This window comes from Heterodontus francisci, unplaced genomic scaffold (assembly GCF_036365525.1).
Source record: "Heterodontus francisci isolate sHetFra1 unplaced genomic scaffold, sHetFra1.hap1 HAP1_SCAFFOLD_74, whole genome shotgun sequence".
NCBI classification, from domain to species: domain Eukaryota; kingdom Metazoa; phylum Chordata; class Chondrichthyes; order Heterodontiformes; family Heterodontidae; genus Heterodontus; species Heterodontus francisci.
Window position 1 is genome coordinate 7,171,108 of NW_027140442.1, and position 11,016 is coordinate 7,182,123.

Consider the following 11,016-nt stretch of genomic DNA (forward strand, 5'->3'; position numbering starts at 1 on the left):
GTCTTTGTGACTTGGTGTCAGAGTGTGTCTTTGTGACTTGTTGTCAGTGTGTGTATTTTTAAATTAGTGTCAGTGTATGTCTTTGTTATATGGTGTAATTGTATGTATTTGTTACTTGGTGTCAATGTATGTCTTTGTTACTTGGTGTCAGTGTGTGTATCTAACTGGGTGTCAGTGTGTGTCTGTGTTACTGGGTATCAGTGTATGTCTTTGTTACTTGGTGTCAGTGTGTGTCTTTGTGACTTGGTGTCAGTGTATGTCTTTGTTACTGGGTGTCAGTGTGTGTCTGTGTTACTGGGTATCAGTGTTTGTCTTTGTGACTTGGTATCAGTGTATGTCTTTGTTACTGGGTGTCAGTGTGTGTCTGTGTTCCTGGGTTTCAGTGTATGTCTTTGTGACTTGGTGTCAGTGTATGTCTTTGTTACTGGGTGTCAGTGTGTGTCTCTGTGACTCGGTGTCAGTGTATGTCTTTGTTACTTGGTGTAAGTGTGTGTCTGTGATACTGGGTATCAGTGTATGTCTTTGTTACTTGGTGTCAGTTTATGTCTTTGTTACTTGATGTAAGTGTATGTCTTTGTTACTTGGTGTCAGTGCACGTGTTTGTGAATTGTTGTCAGTGGATGTCTTTGTTACTGGGTGTCAGTGTATGTCTTTCTTTCTTGGTGTAAGTATATGTCTGTGTTACCTGGTGTAACTGTATGTCTTTGTTACTTGGTGTAAGGGTGCGTCTGTGTTACTGGGTATCAGTGTGTGTCTTTGTTACTGGGTATCAGTGTATGTTTTTGTGACTTGGTGTCAGTGTATGCCTTTGTTATTGGGTATCAGTGCATGTCAAAATACTTGGTGTTAGTGTATGTCTTTGTTACTTGGTGTCAGTGTGTTTCTGTGTTACTGGGTATCAGTGTATGTCTTTGTTACTGTGTATCAGTGTGTGTTACTCGGTGTCAGTGTGTGTATCTAACTGAGTGTCACTGTGTGTCTGTGTTACTGGGTATCAGTGTATGTCTTTGTTACTTGGTGTCAGTGTATGTGTTTGTGACTTGGTGTCAGTGTATGTCTTTGTTACTGGGTGTCAGTGTATGTCTTTTTTACTTGGTGTAAGTGTGTGTCTTTGTTACTTGGTGTAAGTGTGTGTCTTGGTGACTTGGTGACAGTGTATGTCTTTGTTACTTGGTGTAAGAGCGTGTCTTTGTTACATGGTGTAATTGTGTGTCTTTGTTACTTGGGGTCAGTGTATGTCTTTGTTACTTGGTGTCAGTGTGTGTCTGTGTTACTGGGTATCAGTGCATGTCTTTGTGACTTGGAATCAGTGTATGTCTTTGTTACTGGCTGTCAGTGTGTGTCTGTGTTACTAGGTATCAGTGCATTTCTTTGGAACTTGGTATCAGTGTATGTCTTTGTTACTGGGTGTCAGTGTGTGTATGTGTTACTGGGTATCAGTGAATGTCTTTGTGACTTGGTATCAGTGTCTGCCTTTGTTACTGGTGTCAGTGTGTGTCTGTGCTCCTGGGTATCAGTGTATGTATTTGTGACTTGGTGTCAGTGTATGTCTTTGTTACTGGGTGTCAGTGTGTGTCTTTGTGACTTGGTGTCAGTGTATGTCTTTGTTACTTGCTGTAAGTGTGTGTCTTTGTTACATGGTGTAATTGTATGTCTTTGTTACTTGGTGTCAGTGTATGTCTTTGTTACTGGGTGTCAGTGTGTGTCTGTGTTACGGGGTATCAGTGTATGTCTTTGTGACTTGGTGTCAGTGTGTGTCTTTGTGACTTGGTGTAAGAGTATGTCTTTGTTACTTGGTGTAAGTGTGTGTCTGTGATACTGGGTATCCGTGTATGTCTTTGTTACTTGGTGACAGTTTATGTCTTTGTTACTTGGTGTAAGTGTATCTCTTTGTTACTTGGTGTCAGTGTATGTGTTTGTGACTTGTTGTCAGTGGATGTCTTTGTTACTTGCTCTAAGTGTATGTCTTTGTTACTTGGTGTAAGTGTATGTATTTGTTACTTGGGGTAAGTGTGCGTCTGTGTTACTGGGTATCAGTGTGTGTCTTTGTTACTGGGTATCAGTGTATGTCTTTGTGACTTGGTGTCAGTGTATGTCTTTGTTACTGGGTATCAGTGTATGTATAAATACTTGGTGTTAGTGTATGTCTTTGTTACTTGGTGTCAGTGTGTGTCTTTTTAAATTGGTGTCAGTGTATGTCTTTGTTACTTGGTGTCAATGTATGTCTTTGTTACTTGGTGTCAGTGTGTGTATCTAACTGGGTGTCAGTGTGTGTCTGTGTTACTGGGTATCAGTGTTTGTCTTTGTTACTTGGTGTCAGTGTGTGTCTTTGTGACTTGGTGTCAGTGTATGACTTTGTTACTTGGTGTAAGTGTGAGTCTGTGATACTGGGTATCAGTGTGTGTCTTTGTGACTTGGTGTCAGTGTATGTCTTTGTTACTGGGTGTCAGTGTGTGTCTGTGTTACTGGGTATCAGTGTTTGTCTTTGTGACTTGGTATCAGTGTATGTCTTTGTTACTGGGTGTCAGTGTGTGTCTGTGTTCCTGGGTATCAGTGTATGTCTTTGTGACTTGGTGTCAGTTTATGTCTTTGTTACTGGGTGTCAGTGTGTGTCTTTGTGACTTGGTGTCAGTGTATGTCTTTGTTACTTGGTGTAAGTGTGTGTCTGTGATACTGGGTATCAGTGTATGTCTTTGTTACTTGGTGTCAGTTTATGTCTTTGTTACTTGATGTAAGTGTATGTCTTTGTTACTTGGTGTCAGTGCATGTGTTTGTGACTTGTTGTCAGTGGATGTCTTTGTTACTGGGAGTCAGTGTATGTCTTTGTTACTTGGTGTAAGTGTATGTCTGTGTTACTTGGTGTAAGTGTATGTCTTTGTTACTTGGTGTAAGTGTGCGTCTGTGTTACTGGGTATCAGTGTGTGTCTTTGTTACTGGGTATCAGTGTATGTCTTTGTGACTTGGTGTCAGTGTGTGTCTTTGTGACTTGGTGTCAGTGTTTGTCTTTGTTACTGGGTATCAGTGCATGTCAAAATACTTGGTGTTAGTGTATGTCTTTGTTACTTGGTGTCAGTGTGTTTCTGTGTTACTGGGTGTCAGTGCATGTCTTTGTTACTGTGTATCAGTGTGTGTTGCTGGGTGTCAGTGTGTGTATCTAACTGAGAGTCACTGTGTGTCTGTGTTACTGGGTATCAGTGTATGTCTTTGTTACTTGGTGTCAGTGTCTGTGTTTGTGACTTGGTGTCAGTGTATGTCTTTGTTACTGGGTGTCAGTGTATGTCTTTGTTACTTGGTGTAAGTGTGTGTCTGTGTTACTGGGTATCAGTGTATGTCTTTGTTACTTGGTGTAAGTGTATGTCTTTGTTACGTGGTGTAAGTGTGTGTCTTTGTGACTTGGTGTCAGTGTATGTCTTTGTTACTTGGCGTAAGTGTGTGTCTTTGTTACATGGTGTAATTGTATGTCTTTGTTACTTGGTGTCAGTGTATGTCTTTGTTACTTGGTGTCAGTGTGTGTCTGTGTTACTGGGTATCATTGTATGTCTTTGTGACTTGGTATCAGTGTATGTCTTTGTTACTGGATGTCAGTGTGTGTCTGTGTTACTGGGTATCAGTGTATGTCTTTGTGACTTGGTATCAGTGTCTGTCTTTGTTACTGGGTGTCAGTGTGTGTCTGTGTTCCTGGGTATCAGTGTATGTCTTTGTGAATTGTGTCAGTGTATGTCTTTGTTACTGGGTGTCAGTGTGTGTCTTTGTGACTTGGTGTCAGTGTATGTCTTTGTTACTTGGTGTAAGTGTGTGTCTGTGATACTGGGTATCAGTGTGTGTCTTTGTGACTTGGTGTCAGTGTATGTCTTTGTTACTGGGTGTCAGTGAGTGTCTGTGTTACTGGGTATCAGTGTCTGTATTTCTGTCTTGGTATCAGTGTATGTCTTTGTTACTGGGTTTCAGTGTGTGTCTGTGTTCCTGGGTATCAGTGTATGTCTTTGTGACTTGGTGTCAGTGTATGTCTTTGTTACTGGGTGTCAGTGTGTGTCTTTGTGACTTGGTGTCAGTGTATGTCTTTGTTACTTGGTGTAAGTGTGTGTCTGTGATACTGGGTATCAGTGTATGTCTTTGTTACTGGGTGTCAGTGTGTGTCTTTGTGACTTGGTGTCAGTGTATGTCTTTGTTACTGGGTGTCAGTGTGTGTCTGTGTTACTGGGTATCAGTGTATGTCTTTGTGACTTGGTATCAGTGTATGTCTTTGTTACTGGGTGTCAGTGTGTGTCTGCGTTACAGGGTTTCAGTGTATGTCTTTGTGACTTGGTATCAGTGTCTGTCTTTGTTACTGGGTGTCAGTGTGTGTCTGTGTTCCTGGGTATCAGTGTATGTCTTTGTGACTTGGTGTCAGTGTATGTCTTTGTTACTGGGTGTCAGTGTGTGTCTGTGATACTGGGTATCAGTGTATGTCTTTGTGACTTGGTATCAGTGTATGTCTTTGTTACTGGGTGTCAGTGTGTGTCTTTGTGACTTGGTGTCAGTGTATGTCTTTGTGACTTGGTATCAGTGTATGTCTTTGTTACTGGGTGTCAGTGTGTGTCTGTGTTACTGGGTATCAGTGTATGTCTTTGTGACTTGGTATCAGTGTATGTCTTTGTTACTGGGTGTCAGTGTGTGTCTGTGTTACTGGGTGTCAGTGTGTGGCTTTGTGACTTGGTGTCAGTGTATGTCTTTGTTACTTGGTGTAAGTGTGTGTCTGTGATACTGGGTATCAGTGTATGTCTTTGTTACTTGGTGTCAGTTTATGTCTTTGTTACTTGGTGTAAGTGTATGTCTTTGTTACTTGGTGTCAGTGCATGTGTTTGTGACTTGTTGTCAGTGGATGTCTTCGTTACTGGGTGTCAGTGTATGTCTTTGTTAGTGGGTGTCAGTGTATGTCTTTGTTACTTGGTGTAAGTGTGTGTCTGTGTTACTGGGTATCAGTGTATGTCTTTGTTACTTGGCGTAAGTGTATGTCTTTGTTACTTGGTGTCAGTGCATGTGTTTGTGACTTGTTGTCAGTGGATGTCTTCGTTACTGGGTGTCAGTGTATGTCTTTGTTACTTGGTGTCAGTGCATGTGTTTGTGACTTGTTGTCAGTGGATGTCTTCGTCACTGGGTGTCAGTGCATGTCTTTGTTACTGGGTATCAGTGTATGTCTTTGTGACTTGGTGTCAGTGTATGTCTTTGTTACTGGGTATCAGTGTATGTCAAAATACTTGGTGTTAGTGTATGTCTTTGCTAATTGTTGTCAGTGTGTGTCTTTGTGACTTGGTGTCAGTGTATGTCTTTGTTACATTGTGTAATTGTATGTCTTTGTTACTTGGTGTCAATGTATGTCTTTGTTACTTGGTGTCAGTGTGTGTATCTAACTTGGTGTCAGTGTGTGTCTGTGTTACTGGGTATCAGTGTATGTCTTTGTTACTTGGTGTCAGTGTATGTGTTTGTGATTTGGTGTCAGTGTATGTCTTTGTTACTGGGTGTCAGTGTAGGTCTATGTTACTTGGTGTAAGTGTGTGTCTGTGTTACTGGGTATCAGTGTATGTCTTTGTTACTTGGTGTAAGTGTATGTCTTTATTACTTGGTGTAAGTGTGTGTCTTTGTTACATGGTGTAATTGTATGTCTTTGTTACTTGCTGTGAGTGTATGTCTTTGTTACTTGGTGTCAGTGTGTGTCTGTGTTACTGGGTATCAGTGCATGTCTTTGTGACTTGGAATCAGTGTATGTCTTTGTTACTGGGTGTCAGTGTGTGTCTGTGTTACAGGGTATCAGTGTATGTCTTTGGAACTTGGTATCAGTGTATGTCTTTGTTACTGGGTGTCAGTGTGTGTCTGTGTTACTGGGTATCAGTGTATATCTTTGTGACTTGGTATCAGTGTCTGTCTTTGTTACTGGGTGTCAGTGTGTGTCTGTGTTCCTGGGTATCAGTGTATGTATTTGTGACTTGGTGTCAGTGTATGTCTTTGTTACTGGGTGTCAGTGTGTGTCTTTGTGACTTGGTGTCAGTGTATGTCTTTGTTACTGGGTGTCAGTGTGTGTCTGTGTTACTGGGTATCAGTGTATGTCTTCGTGACTTGGTATCAGTGTATGTCTTTGTTACTGGGTGTCAGTGTGTGTCTGTGTTACTGGGTATCAGTGTATGTCTTTGTGACTTGGTGTCAGTGTGTGTCTTTGTGACTTGGTGTCAGTGTATGTCTTTGTTACTTGGTATAAGTGTGTGTCTGTGATACTGGGTATCAGTGTCTGTCTTTGTTACTTGGTGTCAGTTTATGTCTTTGTTACTTGGTGTAAGTGTATGTCTTTGTTACTTGGTGTCAGTGTACCTGTTTGTGACTTGTTGTCAGTGGATGTCTTTGTTGTGGGGGGTCAGTGTATGTCTTTGTTACTTGGTGTAAGTGTCTGTCTTTGTTACTTGGTGTATGTGTATGTGTTTGTTACTTGGGGTAAGTGTGCGTCTGTGTTACTGGGTATCAGTGTGTGTCTTTGTTACTGGGTATCAGTGTATGTCTTTGTGACTTGGTGTCAGTGTGTGTCTTTGTGACTTGTTGTCAGTGTGTGTCTTTTTAAATTAGTGTCAGTGCATGTCTTTGTTATATGGTGTAATTGTATGTATTTGTTACTTGGTGTCAATGTATGTCTTTGTTACTTGGTGTCAGTGTGTGTATCTAACTGGGTGTCAGTGTGTGTCTGTGTTACTGGGTATCAGTGTATGTCTTTGTTACTTGGTGTCAGTGTGTGTCTTTGTGACTTGGTGTCAGTGTATGTCTTTGTTACTGGGTGTCAGTGTGTGTCTGTGTTACTGGGTATCAGTGTTTGTCTTTGTGACTTGGTATCAGTGTATGTCTTTGTTACTGGGTGTCAGTGTGTGTCTGTGTTGCTGGGTATCAGTGTATGTCTTTGTGACTTGGTGTCAGTGTATGTCTTTGTTACTGGGTGTCAGTGTGTGTCTCTGTGACTCGGTGTCAGTGTATGTCTTTGTTACTTGGTGTAAGTGTGTGTCTGTGATACTGGGTATCAGTGTATGTCTTTCTTTCTTGGTGTAAGTATATGTCTGTGTTACCTGGTGTAACTGTATGTCTTTGTTACTTGGTGTAAGGGTGCGTCTGTGTTACTGGGTATCAGTGTGTGTCTTTGTTACTGGGTATCAGTGTATGTTTTTGTGACTTGGTGTCAGTGCACGTGTTTGTGACTTGTTGTCAGTGGATGTCTTTGTTACTGGGTGTCAGTGTATGTCTTTCTTTCTTGGTGTAAGTATATGTCTGTGTTACCTGGTGTAACTGTATGTCTTTGTTACTTGGTGTAAGGGTGCGTCTGTGTTACTGGGTATCAGTGTGTGTCTTTGTTACTGGGTATCAGTGTATGTTTTTGTGACTTGGTGTCAGTGTATGCCTTTGTTATTGGGTATCAGTGCATGTCAAAATACTTGGTGTTAGTGTATGTCTTTGTTACTTGGTGTCAGTGTGTTTCTGTGTTACTGGGTATCAGTGTATGTCTTTGTTACTGTGTATCAGTGTGTGTTACTGGGTGTCAGTGTGTGTATCTAACTGAGTGTCACTGTGTGTCTGTGTTACTGGGTATCAGTGTATGTCTTTGTTACTTGGTGTCAGTGTATGTGTTTGTGACTTGGTGTCAGTGTATGTCTTTGTTACTGGGTGTCAGTGTATGTCTTTTTTACTTGGTGTAAGTGTGTGTCTTTGTTACTTGGTGTAAGTGTGTGTCTTGGTGACTTGGTGACAGTGTATGTCTTTGTTACTTGGTGTAAGAGCGTGTCTTTGTTACATGGTGTAATTGTGTGTCTTTGTTACTTGGGGTCAGTGTATGTCTTTGTTACTTGGTGTCAGTGTGTGTCTGTGTTACTGGGTATCAGTGCATGTCTTTGTGACTTGGAATCAGTGTATGTCTTTGTTACTGGCTGTCAGTGTGTGTCTGTGTTACTAGGTATCAGTGCATGTCTTTGGAACTTGGTATCAGTGTATGTCTTTGTTACTGGGTGTCAGTGTGTGTCTGTGTTACTGGGTATCAGTGAATGTCTTTGTGACTTGGTATCAGTGTCTGCCTTTGTTACTGGTGTCAGTGTGTGTCTGTGCTCCTGGGTATCAGTGTATGTATTTGTGACTTGGTGTCAGTGTATGTCTTTGTTACTGGGTGTCAGTGTGTGTCTTTGTGACTTGGTGTCAGTGTATGTCTTTGTTACTTGCTGTAAGTGTGTGTCTTTGTTACATGGTGTAATTGTATGTCTTTGTTACTTGGTGTCAGTGTATGTCTTTGTTACTGGGTGTCAGTGTGTGTCTGTGTTACGGGGTATCAGTGTATGTCTTTGTGACTTGGTGTCAGTGTGTGTCTTTGTGACTTGGTGTAAGTGTATGTCTTTGTTACTTGGTGTAAGTGTGTGTCTGTGATACTGGGTATCAGTGTATGTCTTTGTTACTTGGTGACAGTTTATGTCTTTGTTACTTGGTGTAAGTGTATGTCTTTGTTACTTGGTGTCAGTGTATGTGTTTGTGACTTGTTGTCAGTGGATGTCTTTGTTGCTGGGTGTCAGTGTATGTCTTTGTTACTTGCTCTAAGTGTATGTCTTTGTTACTTGGTGTAAGTGTATGTATTTGTTACTTGGGGTAAGTGTGCGTCTGTGTTACTGGGTATCAGTGTGTGTCTTTGTTACTGGGTATCAGTGTATGTCATTGTGACTTGGTGTCAGTGTATGTCTTTGTTACTGGGTATCAGTGTATGTATAAATACTTGGTGTTAGTGTATGTCTTTGTTACTTGGTGTCAGTGTGTGTCTTTTAAAATTGGTGTCAGTGTATGTCTTTGTTACTTGGTGTCAATGTATGTCTTTGTTACTTGGTGTCAGTGTGTGTATCTAACTGGGTGTCAGTGTGTGTCTGTGTTACTGGGTATCAGTGTATGTCTTTGTTACTTGGTGTCAGTGTGTGTCTTTGTGACTTGGTGTCAGTGTATGACTTTGTTACTTGGTGTAAGTGTGAGTCTGTGATACTGGGTATCAGTGTGTGTCTTTGTGACTTGGTGTCAGTGTATGTCTTTGTTACTGGGTGTCAGTGTGTGTCTGTGTTACTGGGTATCAGTGTTTGTCTTTGTGACTTGGTATCAGTGTATGTCTTTGTTACTGGGTGTCAGTGTGTGTCTGTGTTCCTGGGTATCAGTGTATGTCTTTGTGACTTGGTGTCAGTTTATGTCTTTGTTACTGGGTGTCAGTGTGTGTCTTTGTGACTTGGTGTCAGTGTATGTCTTTGTTACTTGGTGTAAGTGTGTGTCTGTGATACTGGGTATCAGTGTATGTCTTTGTTACTTGGTGTCAGTTTATGTCTTTGTTACTTGATGTAAGTGTATGTCTTTGTTACTTGGTGTCAGTGCATGTGTTTGTGACTTGTTGTCAGTGGATGTCTTTGTTACTGGGAGTCAGTGTATGTCTTTGTTACTTGGTGTAAGTGTATGTCTGTGTTACTTGGTGTAAGTGTATGTCTTTGTTACTTGGTGTAAGTGTGCGTCTGTGTTACTGGGTATCAGTGTGTGTCTTTGTTACTGGGTATCAGTGTATGTCTTTGTGACTTGGTGTCAGTGTGTGTCTTTGTGACTTGGTGTCAGTGTTTGTCTTTGTTACTGGGTATCAGTGCATGTCAAAATACTTGGTGTTAGTGTATGTCTTTGTTACTTGGTGTCAGTGTGTTTCTGTGTTACTGGGTGTCAGTGCATGTCTTTGTTACTGTGTATCAGTGTGTGTTGCTGGGTGTCAGTGTGTGTATCTAACTGAGTGTCACTGTGTGTCTGTGTTACTGGGTATCAGTGTATGTCTTTGTTACTTGGTGTCAGTGTCTGTGTTTGTGACTTGGTGTCAGTGTATGTCTTTGTTACTGGGTGTCAGTGTATGTCTTTGTTACTTGGTGTAAGTGTGTGTCTGTGTTACTGGGTATCAGTGTATGTCTTTGTTACTTGGTGTAAGTGTATGTCTTTGTTACTTGGTGTAAGTGTGTGTCTTTGTGACTTGGTGTCAGTGTATGTCTTTGTTACTTGGCGTAAGTGTGTGTCTTTGTTACATGGTGTAATTGTATGTCTTTGTTACTTGGTGTCAGTGTATGTCTTTGTTACTTGGTGTCAGTGTGTGTCTGTGTTACTGGGTATCATTGTATGTCTTTGTGACTTGGTATCAGTGTATGTCTTTGTTACTGGATGTCAGTGTGTGTCTGTGTTACTGGGTATCAGTGTATGTCTTTGTGACTTGGTATCAGTGTCTGTCTTTGTTACTGGGTGTCAGTGTGTGTCTGTGTTCCTGGGTATCAGTGTATGTCTTTGTGAATTGTGTCAGTGTATGTCTTTGTTACTGGGTGTCAGTGTGTGTCTTTGTGACTTGGTGTCAGTGTATGTCTTTGTTACTTGGTGTAAGTGTGTGTCTGTGATACTGGGTATCAGTGTGTGTCTTTGTGACTTGGTGTCAGTGTATGTCTTTGTTACTGGGTGTCAGTGAGTGTCTGTGTTACTGGGTATCAGTGTCTGTATTTCTGTCTTGGTATCAGTGTATGTCTTTGTTACTGGGTTTCAGTGTGTGTCTGTGTTCCTGGGTATCAGTGTATGTCTTTGTGACTTGGTGTCAGTGTATGTCTTTGTTACTGGGTGTCAGTGTGTGTCTTTGTGACTTGGTGTCAGTGTATGTCTTTGTTACTTGGTGTAAGTGTGTGTCTGTGATACTGGGTATCAGTGTATGTCTTTGTTACTGGGTGTCAGTGTGTGTCTTTGTGACTTGGTGTCAGTGTATGTCTTTGTTACTGGGTGTCAGTGTGTGTCTGTGTTACTGGGTATCAGTGTATGTCTTTGTGACTTGGTATCAGTGTATGTCTTTGTTACTGGGTGTCAGTGTGTGTCTGCGTTACAGGGTTTCAGTGTATGTCTTTGTGACTTGGTATCAGTGTCTGTCTTTGTTACTGGGTGTCAGTGTGTGTCTGTGTTCCTGGGTATCAGTGTATGTCTTTGTGACTTGGTGTC